We start from the raw sequence: 17989 nt of genomic DNA, 5'->3' as shown, positions 1-17989 counted from the left end.
CAGCAGCAGCTCCTGTGGAACCAAAAGCCCACTCACCCATATGCAATCCTGAACAATTTGTTATTCGAGGTGTTTTTTATGTCTTGTGCCAAAATGTAAATAATAGGCTTTCTGGTGTCAGAGAGTGATCTCTAAATCCCAAATTATCTTCATAGTTTTTGCACATTTTACAAACTCAATCATGAAAATGCACACTTTTCAACCTTCCCTCAAAATGTCTTTATGGAGTGATCTGATCTGGCTTCCATGCTGAGCATATGGCTGGAAAATCAATAAATACGTAAATAGCAATTGTACAGTACCTGATAGCATACAAAGGGTTTCATATCAACTGTTTTACATTGTTCTGCAACAAATTTGTGAGTTAGGTATCATCCAGGCACTTCTTTATTCAACAAAACTTATTTTGCTTTCACTATTGTGCCAAGTTTAAGGCCTACTGCTGAAGTAGTACTAAGCATGTAAATAGAATACAATGGAAAAGTACTAACATAGAAGCAGGAGGGCTTTAAGGACTGACAGTGTGGCAGCTTTCTGTTGAGGTGGACCTGAGAGCCCCTAATAAGGAATGATAGGTGGATCAACTTGTCAAGGATGGACAGTACCTGAAAGTCAGGCAGAAAGGGCACACAGACAAAAAAGAGCATATGTGAATGTGTAGACCTGACACCACATGGCCCATTTGAGGAACAGCAAATCATTGGCTCAGCTGAAGGGCAGAGGCAGCATGGACTGAATTCCAAGTAAGACTGGAGAGTCTTACTCCAGTCTTACTTGTTAGCCAGGGAGCAAAGAGGAAAGACATTGTGCGCTAGTTATGTTATTTCTGTTTTATTATGTAAGCAAAGTAAAGTTGCTAAAGGATTTTAAGCAAGGGAGTTCTGTGGTCTAATTTACAATATGGAATGTTAGTGCTGAACGTACTGTCACAAATTATCCAGGTAAACAAAGGTAAAATTTTCACAGGAAGTAATGACACACCAGTGAGCAAAAGTAGTGTTGAGTTTCCAAGCACAGAGGTACATAAATCTGCATCTGATTTTGTAAATTAAAAATTGTACTGAGGTGTTAGCGATACAATTAAATGCAGCAACATAAGTAAGATTTTTCGAGATTTCAAAACAACTGTATCCCTGCCTCTCAAAAGAAAATTTAAAAAATTAAAGACTTGACTTACAAAATGCAGTTTCTGTTAACAAATCATATATATTTCCTGTTTTTTATATTTTTAGGTTAACTTGTTTATTTATTCTTATGCCCCCCCCCCATTAAAACTGAGAATCAATTGTTTAAAGGCTTCACATATGGACAAAGCCAAAGTAGGGTAGGATTCGGGTAGGAGGTGGGGGTCTGTGGGGCAGGAGCGAGTGGTAGGAGGAAAATGGAGACAACTGTACTTGAACAATTAAAGAAAAGAAACTGACAAAAAAATTACATTTTTCTTTCTCAATTACACTTTCTTATTTTTAAAATATATATAAAAATGGCACTTATATCAATTTCAAATGTCATCAATACTACTTTATGCAGCTGCAACATTAATCAAATAGTACAATGTATCTTACCTTTTTTTTTTTAATCTAAAAGAATTCAAAGGTATTTTATGGACTTTCACCCATAAAAGTAGCTTAGTGCACCATGAAAATTTACTCAAGACTCAATAAAATAAATTAACTATCTAAGTAAGGCAGCAAGACAAGGTACAGCTTAGGTATTTTCCTTGCCAACTACTGTTTCTATGCTAACGTGCTAATGTACTTTTTGGGAAAATGCCAAAGATGATATTATAGACATTTTTTCCCTCTGCTTATATGTTCCTAAAAGAAGAAAATTACTCTACATGACCATATAGAATAAGTCTCTTTGCCTCAAAAAAGTGGAGATAAGTTTGTCATACAGTGCGATGCTGTAGGTTTGGAGGGACTTGTAAATGAATTTTAGCTCTACTATTGGCCCATTGCGAGATTGGATAAATTGCTTGACTTCACGTAACTTGTGTCTTTCATAACAAAATGAAGATAATATATGTTAAGGATCAAATAATACATTCTATATTAAGGGTTTAGCAGTGACTGTCATAGCAATGTATAAAACTTATTATTTCTATTATTAAAAATACTTGTTTTTCTTCTGCCTACTGGGTAATAAATCTTTTTCTGTTACGGAGAAATTACACTTACCACGAAACTCCTGTCTGCCCATCATTTTATTTTTCAAAATATTTTTTAAGGGCATACTATGTCATAGTTGTTAAGAAATCTACCACTATAAAGTTTCACCCTTAATTTTTGTGCATGTTTATAACTTTAAGCTCCAAAATTTTAGGTGATCTTAGATTTTTACTACCTACTAGAATATAAGGAAATTATCATATACACATATACACACACATACAGGTATCTCCCACCATAAGTTTCAGGGAATCTCAAAATGATTTTTCAAGGGCCATGAGAGTCAAAGATAATTCAACACACTCACAAAAGGGAAAAAAAATATGCTCTCTGACCACAATGTATTTACATCAAAAAATTATGCAGAAACTGATAACTAAAAATGTTCTTATATTTTCAGAAATTAAACAACATATTCTAAACCTCATATGAGTCAAAGAAATATTATACAAGAAATTAGAAAATATTTTGAAATGTATAATAAAAATGATAGATAGCAAAGCTGACAGAAATAATCTAAATTGACAGATAAAATGTTATTAGCAAAAAATACATAAAATAATAAGCCTTGATTGGCATGGCTCAGTTGATTGAACATCATCTTGCAAAGGTCACCTGGGTTGCTGGTACAATCCCCAGTCCCTGGCTGGGGCATGTGAGAGAAGCAACCAATGAATGTTTCTCTGACACTGCAATGTTTCTCTCCCTCTCTTTCTCCCTCCTTTCCTCTCTCTCTATAAATAAATAAATAAATAAATAAATAAAATCTAGAAAAAGAAACGCAAATAATAAAAAAGAAAAATGTTGAAAATAAACCAAGTATATTAAACATCTACCTAAAGTATTTAGAAAACTATCAAAAATAAAATCAAAGAAATGTACAGAAGGGAAAAAATGTAAATGGAAAAATGAATAAAATTTTTAAAAACATAAAATAGAGAAGAACAACAAATCTAAAATTGTATATTTGAAAAGATAAATCCTGTGGTAAGATTGATCAGGAAAAGAGGGAGGGGAAGAAGGAGGAAGAGAAGCAGGGGAATATTAAGAATGAATAGGACAGAGGCTCTGGCCAAAATGAAGGTGTAGGTAGATACACTTCTCCTTCTTGCTCAAAAGAAGGAAACAACCAATTTAAAAACAAAAATCCACCAGAACTGCCACAAAATCAAACTGTATGGAAGTCTGACAACCAAGGAGTTAAAGAAGAAACATTGATCCAGAATGGTAGGAGGGGCAGAGATAGGTAGCCAGGGTTAAGAGACCACATGGCAACGTGGAAGCTGGCAGACCAGGCAGTCTCACATTCATGTGGGGATAAACTGGGAGGAACAACTGGGGAGAGAGACAGAACTCACAACACAGGGATCCATGTAGGCAAAAAAAAAAAGCCTCAGAACCTCTGGCCGTAAAAACCTGTGGAAGTTGTGGTGGCAGGAGAAACTGCCAGTCTCTTGAAAGCAGGGCAAGAGCCAAGCAACTGAAATTGTTTTTTCTCTGACCCTTCCCCCACATACAGCACTAAAAGCAGAAGTGGGTTGTTACACCCTGCTGAAAACCTAAGGCTCCACCCCTTACAAAATAACAGGTGGGCTGAGACAAAGAAATATGGCCTAAATCAAAGAACAGATCAAAACACCAGAAAAAGAACTAAGTGATGAAGAGATAGCCCACCTACCAGATACAGAGTTCAAAACACTGGTAATCAGGATGCTCACAGAAATGGTTGAGTACAGATGCAAAATGAAGGAAGAAATGAAGGCTATACAAAGTGAAATAAAGGAAAATATACAGGTAACCAAAAGTGAAGGGAAGGAAACCAAGACTCAAATCAACAATTTGGAACAAAATGAAGAAATAAACATTCAACCAGAACAGAATGAAAAAAAACAAGAATTAAAAAAAATGAGGAGAGGTTTAGGAACCTCTGGGACAACTTTAAATGTTCCAACATGCAAATCATAGGGGTGCCAGAAGGAGAAGAAAAACAGCAAGAAATTTAAAACTTATTTGAGAGAGTAATGAAAGAAAACTTTCCCAATCTGGCAAAGGAACTAAACATACAGGTCCAGGAAGCTCAGAGAGTCCCAAAGAAATTGGACCCAAGGAGAAGCACATCAAGACACATCATAATTAAATTACCCAAGATTAAACATAAGGCAAGAATCTTAAAAACAGCAAGAGAAAGGGAGACCTACCTACAAAGGAGTTCCTATAAGACAATCAGTATATTTCTCAAAAAAAACCTTGCAATCAAGAAGGGGCTGGAAAGATTATTCAAAGCCATGAAAGGCAAGGACCTACATTCAAGATTACTCTATCCAGCAAAGCTATCATTTAGAATTGAAGGGCAGATAAAGTGCTTCCCAGATAAGGTAATGTTAAAGGAGTTTATTATCACCAAGCCCTTATTATATGAAATGTTAAAGGGACTTATCCAAGAAAAAGAAGATAAAAAATATGAACACTAAAATGAAAAGAAACTCACAACTATCAACAACTGAGCCTAAAAAAGAAAAAAAAAACAAGAACAAAAACAAACTAAACAGACAACTAGAACAGAAACAGAATCACAGAACTGTAGATCACATGGAGGGATATCAGCAGGGAGGGGGAAGGGGGAGAATGGGGGAAAAGGTACAGGGAATAAGAGTCATAATTGGTAGGCACAAAATAGACAGGGGAAAGTTAAGAATAGTATAAGAAATGGAGAAGCCAAAGAACTTAATAGGTATGACCCATGGACATAAACTAAGTTGGAGGGGGGGACTCTGGAGGGAATGGGGTTACCACGCAAAGGGGGATAAATGGGAGAAAAAAGAATGGGACAAGTATAATAGCATAATCAATAAAATATACTTTTAAAAAGAATAATAGGAGAAATCACTGCAAACAAGGAATAAATAAAAAGGTGATATTATGAACAAATTTATAAATTTCTAGGAAGTATATTTCTAACAAAAATATGACTCAATAAGATATGGAAAACCTCAATAATCTCTTAATGAAATTGAATAAAATATATATAAAAAATCTTCCCATAAGGAAAACTACAGACCCAGATAGCTACATGAGTTTTCTAAGCAGTCACCGAAGAAACTTTCAGAATGCTGTGGACTAAGTTGTGTACTCCCCAGAATTATACCTTGAAGCCCTAACACTCAATGTGGTGGTATCTGGAGATGGAGTCTTTGGGAGGCAATCAGATAGATGAGGTCATGAGGATGGGGCCCTAATGATGGCAGTGTAAGCTTAGGTTTATGGTGATCTTGTTCACCAGGCAGCTAGTTCATTCTCTCTCTCTCTCTCTGTCTCTCTCTCTCTGTCTCTCTGTCTCTCTCTCTGTGTCTCTCTCGGTCTCTCTCTCTCTCTCTCTCTCTCTCGTCTTTGTCACTGGTGTGAGGGCACAGTGAGCAGGCAGCCCTCTGCAAGCCAGGAAGAGAATTCACACCCTAACCCAACCATGCTACACCCTGATCTCAGCCTCAAGAATTGTGAGAAAATAAATTTATGTTGCCTAAGCCACTCAGACAGGTGTAATGACAGACAGAGCACAAACTTTCATATAAGTTCTTTCAGAGAACAGAAAGACACATTTTACCCTTCAACTCATTTTATCAACTTTACACCAAACATGAAGGACAGCACAAGAAAGGAGGAAAATTAAAATCAGTTTCAAGTTTTACTTTGAATAAAATAAAATTCTTTTTTTAAAAGGCTATCAAACTAAAATCATTAATATACAAAACAGATAATATATTATGCCCAACTTGGTTTTATCCCATAATAAAATGTTGGCTTAATATTTTAAAATATCAATTAATATAATTCACCACTTCATCAACGTTCAAAAGGGGATAAACATATTATTAGCTCAATAGATGCAGAGAACACACTGACAAAATTCAAAATTGATTGATGATAAGAATTTGTACCACATTAGGAACAGTAGTGGGCTTTCTTAACCTGATAAGGGGTACTTTCAAAATACCTATAGAAAACACTATATTAAGTGGTAACGCTTTGAAGGCTTTCTGTTTGAGTTGAAGAAAAAGGTAACGGTAAAAATGTCTGCTGTCAGAACATCTATTCAATATATTTTTTAAAAATTTTATTTATTGGTTTGAAGGAGAGAGCAAGAAAGGAGGGAGAAGAGAGAGAGGAAAAGAAAGAAAGGGAGAGAGAGAGAGAGAGAGAAATCAAGCTGTTCCACTTATTCATGCATTCATTGGTTGATTCTTGTATGTGTCCTGACCAGGAATGGAATCCACAATCTCAGCATTTTGGGATGATGTTCTAACCACCTGAGCTACCCAGCCAGGACCTATTCAATATTTTAAAGGAGATCCTAGTCTGTCAGTACAAAAGGGAAAGGATATAGTAAAGTTTAGGTTTGAAAAGAAAAAACAAATTGGCACTGTTAACAGGTGATAAAGTTAAGTGTATAGAAAATCCAAAATATTCTATGGGTTATTTCTTGAAATTAATTAAATAATTTCACAAGGTTATTAGATTTCAATGAATTGTCAAAAATGAATTTATTTTTACATACCAGAAACAGATAGATATAAAATAAAATATATAAATTTAAAACAGAATAAAAAATATCAATTACCCAGGAATAAACCAAAGTTGTACAAAACTTCCATGAAAAATTATTTTAAAATTATCAAACTTTTTGAGGAATAATATAAAAACCTAAATAAATGTAGTGCCATACCATAAAAATAACCTCATCAATAATGATGATAATATTAAAAATTATGTAATCTAACAAAGTACTTTTTTAAGAGTTTCTCTGTTACTAACATTTGCTCAGTCTAAAAAACCTATGGAGGGCAGGTAGATGCTCAGAGAAAGACTAGGTATTATAAAGATGTCAAATTTATTCTAATTTATTGATATCTTAAATGTAATCCCAACTGAAATTCCAACATGGGTTGTTTATTTTTGGTTATGATAGACCTTGACAAATTTATTTTAAAACATATAAAAATCAAAGGGCAAGGGATAACCATTATACACTTGAAGAACAAGTTGAGAGAACTTTCTTTACAATATGTCAGGATTTATTATAAAATGCTAAAATGTAGAACTATGCTGTGTTTCTGCAGGGATAGACAAATTTGTAAATGGAATAGAACAGAAAGCTCTGAACAGAATTACACATATATAGACATTTGATATATTGCAGAGGGGAGTAGCAGAACAGTAGGGAAAGATGGTCTTATTAATAAACAGTGATAGAACTATTACATACCCATTTTTGAAAAAATAAAATTAAACCATGAATGACACTATACACAAAAGTAAATTCTACATGGGTAAAGATCTAAAGTTGAAAAATAAAATTAAAAGATAATGTAGGAGAACATCCTCATGACCTCTGGGTAGAAAATAACTTTTTAAACAAAACACACAAGCCACTGTCCTTAAAGGAAAAGATAATAAATGTGACTTTGTTGAAGTGAATATCATCTGTTCATCTAAAAACATCATTAATATAATGAAAAAAATTTAGAGTCGGAGAAAATATTCGCAACAATTAAAAAATAAAGGCTTAGAATACTACATACAATAAGAAAGAGGCAAAAAATATTTTCTTAAATGAGCAAGAGAAACAGGATCTATTCAAAATAAAAATAAATCTAAACGGACAATAAAGTAAGCAAAAAGATTCAATCAAATTAAAAAATTAGAAAATATCAATTAAAACTTCAATGAGATATAACTACTACACCATACAACAAAATTTTTAAAGTCTTTAATACAAAGAGAATTTGCAACATCTGAGAACATTCATACATTCTAGTGGGAGTGTAAGAGAGTATACCACACTAAAAAGTTTATTCTTACCTACTCAAGTTAAAGACACTGTATTTTATTATTCAGGAATTCTACTTCTGATTATATAGCCTATAGAAACTAATGCAATCATGCATTAAGAGGCATATACAAAAATGTTCACATTGGCAATGTTGTCAGTAGCTAAATATTGAAAAGAACTATCCATCAATGATATAATGAATAAAAAATGTACTATGAAATACTGTATAGCAATAAAAACAAATAAACTAAAACAATTCACCACAATATGGATACATTTATAAATAAAATATTGAGCAAAAGAGGCAACATACAATGGTCTGTGTATTGACAGGGTTGTAGATATAAAAGATATTCATTAAATATACATAACTATTCACAGCTAAATAAACCATCAACAAGACGATTATGGAACTCACTGTATAGGAGAACATTTTTGCCAATGATACATCTGATAAGGGCTTAATCTCCAAAATATACAAAGAACTAATACAACTGAGCACCAGGAACATAAACAACCCAATTAAAAAAATGGGCAAAAGACCTGAATAGATACTTCTCCAAAGAGGACATAGGGGTGGCCCATAGACATAGGAAAAAATGCTCAAAATCACCAATCATCAGAGAAATGCAAATTAAAATGACAACGAGATATCACCTTACATCTGTCAGAATGGCTACCATCGATAAATTAACAAACAGCAAGAGCTGGAGAGGATGTGGAGAAAACACAGCCCTAGTGCACTATTGTGGGAATGCAGTCTGGTACAGCCTCTGTGGACAACAATATGGAATATCCTCAAAAAATTAAAAATGGGACTCCTATTTGACCTAGAAATTCAACTTCTGGGAATATATTCTAAGGATCCTGAAACACCAATACATCTCTATGTGTATTATATGTATATATATATACACCTCTATGTTCATAGCAGTGCTATTTACAAATAGCAAAAATCTGAAAACTGCCTCAGTTTCCACCAGTAGATAAGTGGATAAAAAATCTGTGGTACATTTATACAATGGAATATTATATAGCAGTAAAAAAGGAGAAACCCTTACATTTTGTGACATCATGGATGGACATGGATAATATGCTATGTGAATTAAGCCAATCAGTAAAAGACAAACACCACATGATCTCACTTATATGTGGAATCTAATGAACACACTAAATTAACGAACAAAGTTAAAACAGAAGCTTAGATACATGGAACAGACTGCCAGCTGCCAGAGGGACGTAGAGGGAAAGGATAAAAGATGATAAACGGATTAACCAAAGAACATTTATGCATAACCCATGGACACAGACAACAATATGTGGAATGACTTAGGGAGAAGAGAGGGTGTGGATGGGCGGAGGTGGGGAAATGGGGAAAAAGTGGGATTAACTGTAACAGCATAAACAAATAAAAATAAACAATAAGTTTTTAAAAATATATATATGTAACAAAGACACTTTTCTGAAAGTAGTTTGTGGTTATGGCTGTAGTTATGTTTTCTTAATAATTATTCATTAAAAATGTAACTATTAAAAGCATTTTTCTGAAAATATGTTATAAATTTTCAATAAAAATATTAAGAGAAAGGAAGAAACGGAGGAGGAAAGAAGAAGAGGGGGAGGACATGAGAAAAAGAGGGAAAGTGAAGAAATTAAGAAATCAAATTAAATAATTCCTATGTGCACAGAATAATATAAAGTTTATAAGGTGCATAGAAAAATATTCCAGAACACTTATAAAGGTGACATATGGTTCAAAAATTTTAGGAGCTAGGTATACTTACAAATATTTGGTTTTTAATATTTATTACAGACAAACATTTAGTTTACTTTTACCATTCAAGCTGAAGCAAAATTCCATAGACATTTGATGAGTCCCTGAAACAACCAAGTCTAATAAATATTTGTTGATTCAAAAAATTTTGAGCACTTATACTACCTAAAAAATTATACTAGAATCTGAGAATACAGAGAGGCAAAGAGAAGACCCTTGAGAAGGGTTTTGAGAAGTCCTTGAGAAGTTTACAGTGTATTTGAGGAAATGGGCAGTAAAATTCTGAAAATAATAATATATTTTGAAAGAAGTTATTGAATCAAGAGGTTGTTGGAGGGCAAAGATGCCTGGTAAGAACTTGTTTCTTCAAGATTTAACTCTTGTTGTTGTTGCTCACAGTCCCTGCTTCATATTCCTTTGGTCACATGCACTTCAAAAAATATGCTCACACTTGCAAAATACCCATACATCAGAAATTAGAAGGGCATAAAACAAGGAGCCAACAGACTTCAAAGAATATCCTAGGTTTCTAAACAAAGCAAAACCAATCAGATATTGAAAATTTCTTTATTCAAAAAAAGATATTTTATTTTATGGCATTTAAGGGTTTTATTTTGGGGGGAGAACTTTTTTAAAGGAACACTTTAGAGCCAAAAATAAGCTTCTTGTGTTGCCAGAGGCAGGGCCTGGCTTCTCTTCCTTAAAAGCTTTTTTTCAAAATACAGATGCCAACATTCACTGGCCTAGATATTCACTCCCCTACACACACACACCTGCCATCAGTAAGTGCAACACCCTGGGTCCACCCTGAGACAACTGGCAGAAGCTAAAGAGCATCCAGGATATGGTTGATCTGGTGACAAACTCCTGTCACTTTCCTGAGATGACCTTCTTGTTTTATATGTACAGGTCTTTCTTGAGCTTGCCAGTCACTATGCACTCAGCTTCCACCACACACTTCAGCACCAGCCCCTTGACCTGGGCACCTCGTTTTTGCATTTTGCTAGTTGTGTCACACAGTCAGGAGCCCTCTGTATTCAGTCTGGATGGCAGCAGTGCAATCTCACTGATGAAGGCCTTGTGTTCTGTCTCCAGGCTCTTCTTGATACTTTTGAGGATGGACATATCCTGGGACTGCTTTTACCTATTGACAGTTTCATCAAAGTGACAGTAGAGACAAGAACTTAGTGACCATGGTCAAGACCAGCTCTGTGATGCAGGCCACCTTCATCCTGGCTTCCACAGCTGTATCTCTTGTGATGGAAAGGTCCAGCCTGATGTACATGATAACAGAAGAACAAGATGTAGAAAGTTGCCACCATTAGCAGGGACTCCTACAGCAGGAGCATCTTGTGGAATATGCAGTACACCACAATGTTCTGAATGTGCTGATCTACCAGATTTGTCTTATAGGCAACAATCACAGGGCGGCCAAATATGTCCTGGAAGGTGTAGTGCAGCTCATCTGGGGCACGAGTGATCTGATGGGGACTGTCAACTTGGATGTTTTGGGCTTCTTCATGCAAGATAATCTTCACAAGGAATCTACCACTTGCTCATCAAACACGTGGTCCACAAACCTAATCATCCCTGCATGTTTGTCACCCAAGTTATAGAGGAGGAACTCAAAGTTTGGGAGGTCATAGCCAATGATATAATGTGTCTCCCACCCTCCAAAAAGAGGGAAGGAATACTGGGTTTTCATCTCTACAGAGTCATGCAAAATAAAAAGGTGGCTGGTGGAAACATTGCCAATCTCATCCTCATCCCAGCAATAAACATCCTGGAGAGCATCCAGGGAGATGGCCTTAAAAACTGGATGGAGGACATCCCACTATCTGGCTGTCCCTAGTAATCACACTGTGAAAAAAGCCTCTGAAGCACATTCCCTATGTGCTACAAGTCCACATTTTCTTCTACAGCATTCTCCCCCAGTGAGAGACCTAGATGACTGGGCTCATGCTGGTGATAAACAGGGAAGAGCTTTAACAGTATCCTGATTATAGACAGGACACTGTGAAAGGTCCATAATCTAGCAGGTCTTCAGACCACCTGGGGTTCTCCATCTTAGTCTAGCTTTCCACATTTCTGGAGACAAGCATCACACACATTGTTTGTCTCTGTTGATTAGGGAAGGTAGAAATAGTGGTTGCCCTCAATCCACTGCAAGGGAGAACACATTTCCCAATGATGTATCTGACGAGGGGTTAATTTCCAAAAATATATAAAGTACTTATACAGCTCAATACCAGGAAGACAAACAATCCAATTAAAAAATGAGCAAAGGACCTGAAATACACTTCTCCAAAAAAATGACATACAGATGGCCAATAGACATATGAAAAAATACTCAACATCACTAACCATTAGAAAGATGCAAATTAAAACCTCACACCTGCCAAAATGTCTACCATAAATAAATCAACAAACAACAAGTGCTGGCCAGGATGTGCAGAAAAGAGAACCCTCATGCACTGCTGGTGGGAATGCAGAATGGTGCAGCCACTGTGGAAAACAGTATGGAATTTCATCAAAAAATTCAAAATAAAACTGCCTTTTGATCCAGCAATTCCACTTCTGGGAATATACCTAGGAATCCCAAAATAACAGTCATAAAGAATATATGAACTCTTATGTTCATAACAGCACTGTTTACAATAGCCAAGATCTGGAAACAGCCCAAGTGTCCATCAGTAGATGAGTGGGTAAAAAATCTGTGGTATATTTAAGCAGTGGAATACTACATAGCTGTAAAGAAGGAACTCTTACCCTTTGTGACAGCAAGAATGGACCTGGAGATTATTATACTAAACTAAGTAAGTCAATCAAAGAAAGACAAATATCAAATGATCTCACTTTTTTTGTAGAATCTAATGAACAAAATAAACTGATAAACAAAATAGAAACAAAGGCATGGATATTTGGAACAGACTGACAGCTATCAGGGGAAGGGATTGGGGGAACTGGATAAAAGAGGGTGAAGAGATTAGTCGAAGAATATATATGCATAATTCATGGACACAGACAATAGCATGGTGAAGGTCAGGGGAGGGGAGGAAGGAGTGCTGGGTGGAGATGGGCAAAGGGGGAGGGAAATGAGGGACACCTGCAATAGGGTCAATAGTAAAAAAACTAGTTTCCATTCAAGTAAGAAATACCCAGATACTTCCAAAGTATACCAACATATTTTTATTTAGCCAAATTAACAATATGAAATTTGGCTTTAAATAAATCTCCATGGATTAAGATGCGAATGTGTTTTTACAAGGTGAGCAAATAAAAGTAAATTGTGATTCTATTTTTAAAAGTGGAAAAAGAAAAAAAAGAAAGAAAGAATGGTTGCCCTCAGCCACCACAAGCTGCCCCTCTGGTTGGACCATCTGAGTTGGATACAGCTGAAGCACATGACTACAGACTCGTTCCTCAATGACTGAAATCTTGGTCCCAGGATCAAGAGCAACCAGAAACTTGACTGTGAAGATTGAATCTCCCACTTTCACCCTTAATTTTGGTTTCTTGTACTTCCAGATTATCTTCCTCATCTTCTTCCTTCACTTGCAAGCTGACATGTGTCCACCATGCCTTGAGTTCTAGCTCCTAGGCCAGAGGAAGGAGGCAGCACAGGATGTGGGGACACCACCAGGGGGCACCAAGACCACCTCAGCCATCTCCTTGGCTAGGTGGGTGCTCAGGTCCGTGGTGTGCTTCATGTCCTCACTGACCAGCTGCAGTGTCAGTGAGGTGCTGCCTGGAGCAGCAAGCAGGAGCAGAAGGAGGTGGGCAGCAGGGATCTCCATGAACAAGAACCAGCTAAGCAGCAGGGACTGCCCAGCAGGTCCTCCCAGTCTCTGGTCAAAGACTTAATCTCTAATCATGAGAGATAGGTAAATGTGAGGAACAGAAAATAGGAGTTCCCTATACTCTTATCATATGTAAATATTATTTTATGCAAAGAACATACATCTTGCTAACTGTAAGGTAGTTCTTATTTTATAGACAAGAAAGCAGAAGGTCAGAGAGTCTCTAGATCAAGGTAACATAGCCAGCAAATGGTGAACACAAGAGGCAAATGCAAGTCAGTCTGACAACAGAGTTCAGACACACACGTCTAAGTTAGAAAATGAAACTGTATAGCTAGCAACTCATTAATATGTATTCTTTTAAGACTCCATACAATATTTGTAATTTGGCATATGTATAATTTTACAAGGAAAAACACCCAAGGAGCAATTACATAATGAAATACAGGGTGGGACAAAGTAGTTTTATGGCACTGCTGCCTAGCTTCAAGTCACTTCTGCAGCTCAGAATACACCTACCTCTGAATTTGGGCAAAAGAAATCACGCATTGCTAGTGCTCCCATTTGCCAGGAAAAAGCAAAGAAAATCATCTTCGGTGGATGATATCAAGCACAAACATTTTCTACAATAGGTTTTCATACACAGTGACCAACATACAATCAAAGATAACCAGGCATTTATGAAGGTATAATACTATTTGATAGGCATAACTACTACTCTTCTCGTCTCTAAAACTAAAAGAGAAACTCAATAGAAAAAGAGCACAAAAAGAAATCATAAGTCTGGCTAGTAGTTTGATTTGTCCTAAAAAGTTCAATTACTGTTGTCAAAATATATCTTCCACAACCTCTAGACAATACCTAGTAGCTTCAAATGGGAAGTATAATGACCTAAGTTTCTCAGTTATTTATCTACTCTAAAGTGTCCTGGTATATTTCATTATCATCATATTTCTATCATAAGAACTTCACTCTGTTTCAAAGTAAAATCAAACATCAGCTGAAAATTTACAGATTTCCAAATGAAACAAGATTTTCTCTACCTTTCAAAAAAACTACAATGAAATCAAAAGTTTATTTGAACATTCCATATATGGATGAAATCAGTGGATACTTGATAAAAGTTTTAGAGAATCTTACTCCCCCCTTCTCTTATAAGATAATGAAGTAGATATACTTAGCATGGAAGTTACTGGTGGTGATAATGTTATGATTAATACTATTTTCTTCTTCTGAATTGTAATTAAATTTTATTTTACTTTATGTTGTAAATAAGTTTAATTATGCATGATCTATGGAAGTAGCACATAGAAATCAATAAAATATAAAGTAAAACTATAAGTTTTCATGGCAAGCTATTTTCTTATAAAACAAAAAAAGTGCAAAAAAAAGAAAAAAGAGCCTGGATAGTTTGTTTTCTAGTGACTAAATAAAACAAAGCCAAACATTAGACAGGAAACTGACCCTAGCCATTTCATCTTCTATTAATTCAGTTTAATTAAACTGCTGTTAACCCAGCTCATTCAAATAACATGAAGTTAGTCAACTGGGTTTTTACGAATCAATGATTTTTTTTTTTTTGCTACTTAACTAACAAAGGCCAATCAGAAGTATCACTGGTTTATAGAGTCCTTTGTCCTTAAATTTCTTATATCATATGACAATTAACTTCCCTTCAAAAGAGAAGTCAGAAGTGTTGAGTGGCCAGGACTCTGCTGCTCAGACCTTCGACGTCCAGGGGACAGATCGCGCAGCATGTGCCTTCCAGCCACTGGGAAGACATGTCATAACCGGGGAGCTTTGTGGGAGGTACAGCTTTGATGGTCCAGCTGGGGTTGCATTTTGTTCAGGCAGGCGTTCTCACTGGCTCCTGTTCGCCATGGACCCGGCCCATGGCCGTGCTTCTCACCTTGGCGGAGTGGCTTTCGATGCTCTCTAAACCATAGCACCTCCTTGGACCAGTGTCGGAGTTCAGCCCCGCTCTCTGTCCTCAAGCCAGTGAGTTGCCTCCGTCTCATCCGGATCGTAGTCTGGTATCCTTCCTGGTCCCAGCCTCCAAGGAGTCTCCATCCCAAATGGTCTTTCATGGGTGGCTGTCTAATCACCCTTCATGTTTCTTCTCACCAGGCTGATTTGGCAGGCATAAAATCCCCAAAGATGAAGAGAAAAGGAAACTGCAGACCCCTGGTAGTTTCTTCTCTGGAAAGCAGATGAGCAGGCAACTGTGCAGTGGACTGGAGAAGGTGAATACTAAATCAGCAATGGGGAAACAAAACAAAAAAATCAATGTGTTTTACCCCAAAGAAGACTCAAAAAGTTGGGAGTAGCAGGTACCAAGTACCTCTGCCATGCAGGGAGAGGGGTGCCATGAATATGGGGGAGGCGGTTTTAGAAGCAGAAGCTGACAGAGCGATTGCATGGAACAGCCCTGGGCTCTACACTGAATGCTGAGCAAACGGTGGACACTGCTGTAGCTTGGATTCTGGGTCTCTTCTCCCATCTTTGCAAAAGGCTGGGTTGAGGTGGAAGACCATACTGAAGAAGCTGAGGGATTATGTGAAGTTACAATGGTGCTGAGACACCAGCCTCTTTCCCAGGAGAGAACTCTGGTAAGGCCTGAAGGGGCTCACTTCAAGGGGTGTGCCATATGGCCCAGCCAGTGTGTCCTACAGATCCTTAGCTGGCATCCACTGACACTCCCTACACCTGCTTCCATCTCCCAAGATGTGGGTCTCCTTGGGGAGTGATCCCCCAGTCCTTTCCACCCCCTTATCCACTTGCTAAGAGCCATCAGATTGGCGGTCCCCCATCTTACACATAAGCAGACAAATTAGAGAGAACAGAGACTGCAGTGGAAGAAGAAAACCTAAAAAACAAGTTATTGCTATTCTTAGAGAAATAAGGAAAGACATTACAACTGTAAGAACACAAAGAAGTGGCTATAAAAATGAAAGTTCAGGAAATGAAACACTCTTGGAAATTAAAACTATGCTAGCAGAAATAAACATCTCAGCAGAAGGCCTGAAAGACATAACTGCAGAACTTTTCTGGACAACAGAACACAAAGAAATGGATGGGAATATCAGTGAAAAGATAAGAACATTAGAGGACCTGTCCCAGAGGCCAACAGCTAAGGAACAGGCATTCCAGAAACCAGAACAAATCAATGGCAAAGGAAATCAAAGAAACCATTCCAGCCAGTGTCCCACACTAAGATGTGCTTTCCAAATGGAGAAGGCTCACCAACAATGCGATTTAAAAGGTGTGTGATTGAGTTAATAGAAAGAATTCTTCATCCAGCCAAAAATAAAAAGGGTGAAATAAGATCTGAAGAGTTTACTAAATATTTCTTTTTCCTTAAAAAATTAAACAGTAATTGATGACTAGCATAGCTAAGTACAGACTTCTTTGTCTATTCATGAAACTTTTATAATTCATGTTGAGTGATACCTATTGTTATGCTGCTCTGTAAGATTCATTTATTCATAATATAAAATTATTTAAGAAATGTTTCAAAATCATGATTCTTCTCTCTTGATATATTTTACAAGATAATGAGTGTTTTAATTTTGAAGATTACAGAGGTGTAACAGCTGAAAGATAGCAAGCTTGGCCTGGGCAGTGTGGCTCAGTGAGTTGGATGCCATCCTACAAACTGGAAAGTAATCAATTTGATTCCTAGTCAAGTTGTGGGTTTGGTCCCAGTCAGGGCACGTAGTAAAGGCACCAGTAGACTTTTCTGTCTCACTTCTCTCACCCGCACACCAATATTTTTCTTCTTCTTTTTCTCCTTCCCTTGCCCTCTTTCTAAAAATAAAGAAGATAAAAAATAACAAAAAATAATGAGCTCAAAAAGAAAAAATCCACTATAACCTTCATTTTGCTGGAAACTGTATTGATAGTACTATTGGAATTTATTACTATTATCTTTATTATTAAAATTAGACTTATTGGGAGCATTTGATCAAAACAAACTTCATTTGTAACTTTATTTAGCATACAAGTATCCTTTAAAAGATAAATTTAATACTTCAACAACTTCAAATATTTATCCTTTTATATATTAGGAAAAAAATCCCAAGATAAATGAATAAACAAATTTGAAAATAAAATAGAGTTCTTTATTTCCAGTATGGGGAGACATTTACTGGAGGCATTGTAGTAGTGAAAAAAATAATCTGTCAATACTACTGTAAGAAATGAGACAAACAACAAACTAAATTTCATAGAGGTGTCAGATTAAATCCAAAAAAAATAAAACCTATCTGGTTGTAGTCTATTAGTCTTCCATACGACACTACCTGTGTTCAAATCATTACCTGAACAAATGCCATGCAAGTAGAAATCTTTGCAATTTAATTTACCATTTGTATCATTTTCAGGGTGGAATTAATTTCTAAACCCATAAAATTTTTAC

At 36.3% G+C, this 17989-nt stretch overlaps 1 pseudogene; it reads right to left on the bottom strand.

The window, feature by feature from the left end:
- Positions 1 to 10598: 10598 nt before the first annotated feature.
- On the bottom strand, positions 10599 to 13569 carry LOC112300936 (dolichyl-diphosphooligosaccharide--protein glycosyltransferase subunit 1-like; annotated as a pseudogene).
- Between the last annotated feature and the right edge of the window lie 4420 nt (positions 13570 to 17989).

Source organism: Desmodus rotundus, chromosome 2, assembly GCF_022682495.2.
Source record: "Desmodus rotundus isolate HL8 chromosome 2, HLdesRot8A.1, whole genome shotgun sequence".
Lineage (NCBI taxonomy): Eukaryota > Metazoa > Chordata > Mammalia > Chiroptera > Phyllostomidae > Desmodus > Desmodus rotundus.
Note: the sequence above shows the minus strand (reverse complement) of the source record. Positions and strands in the feature narration are given on the sequence as shown.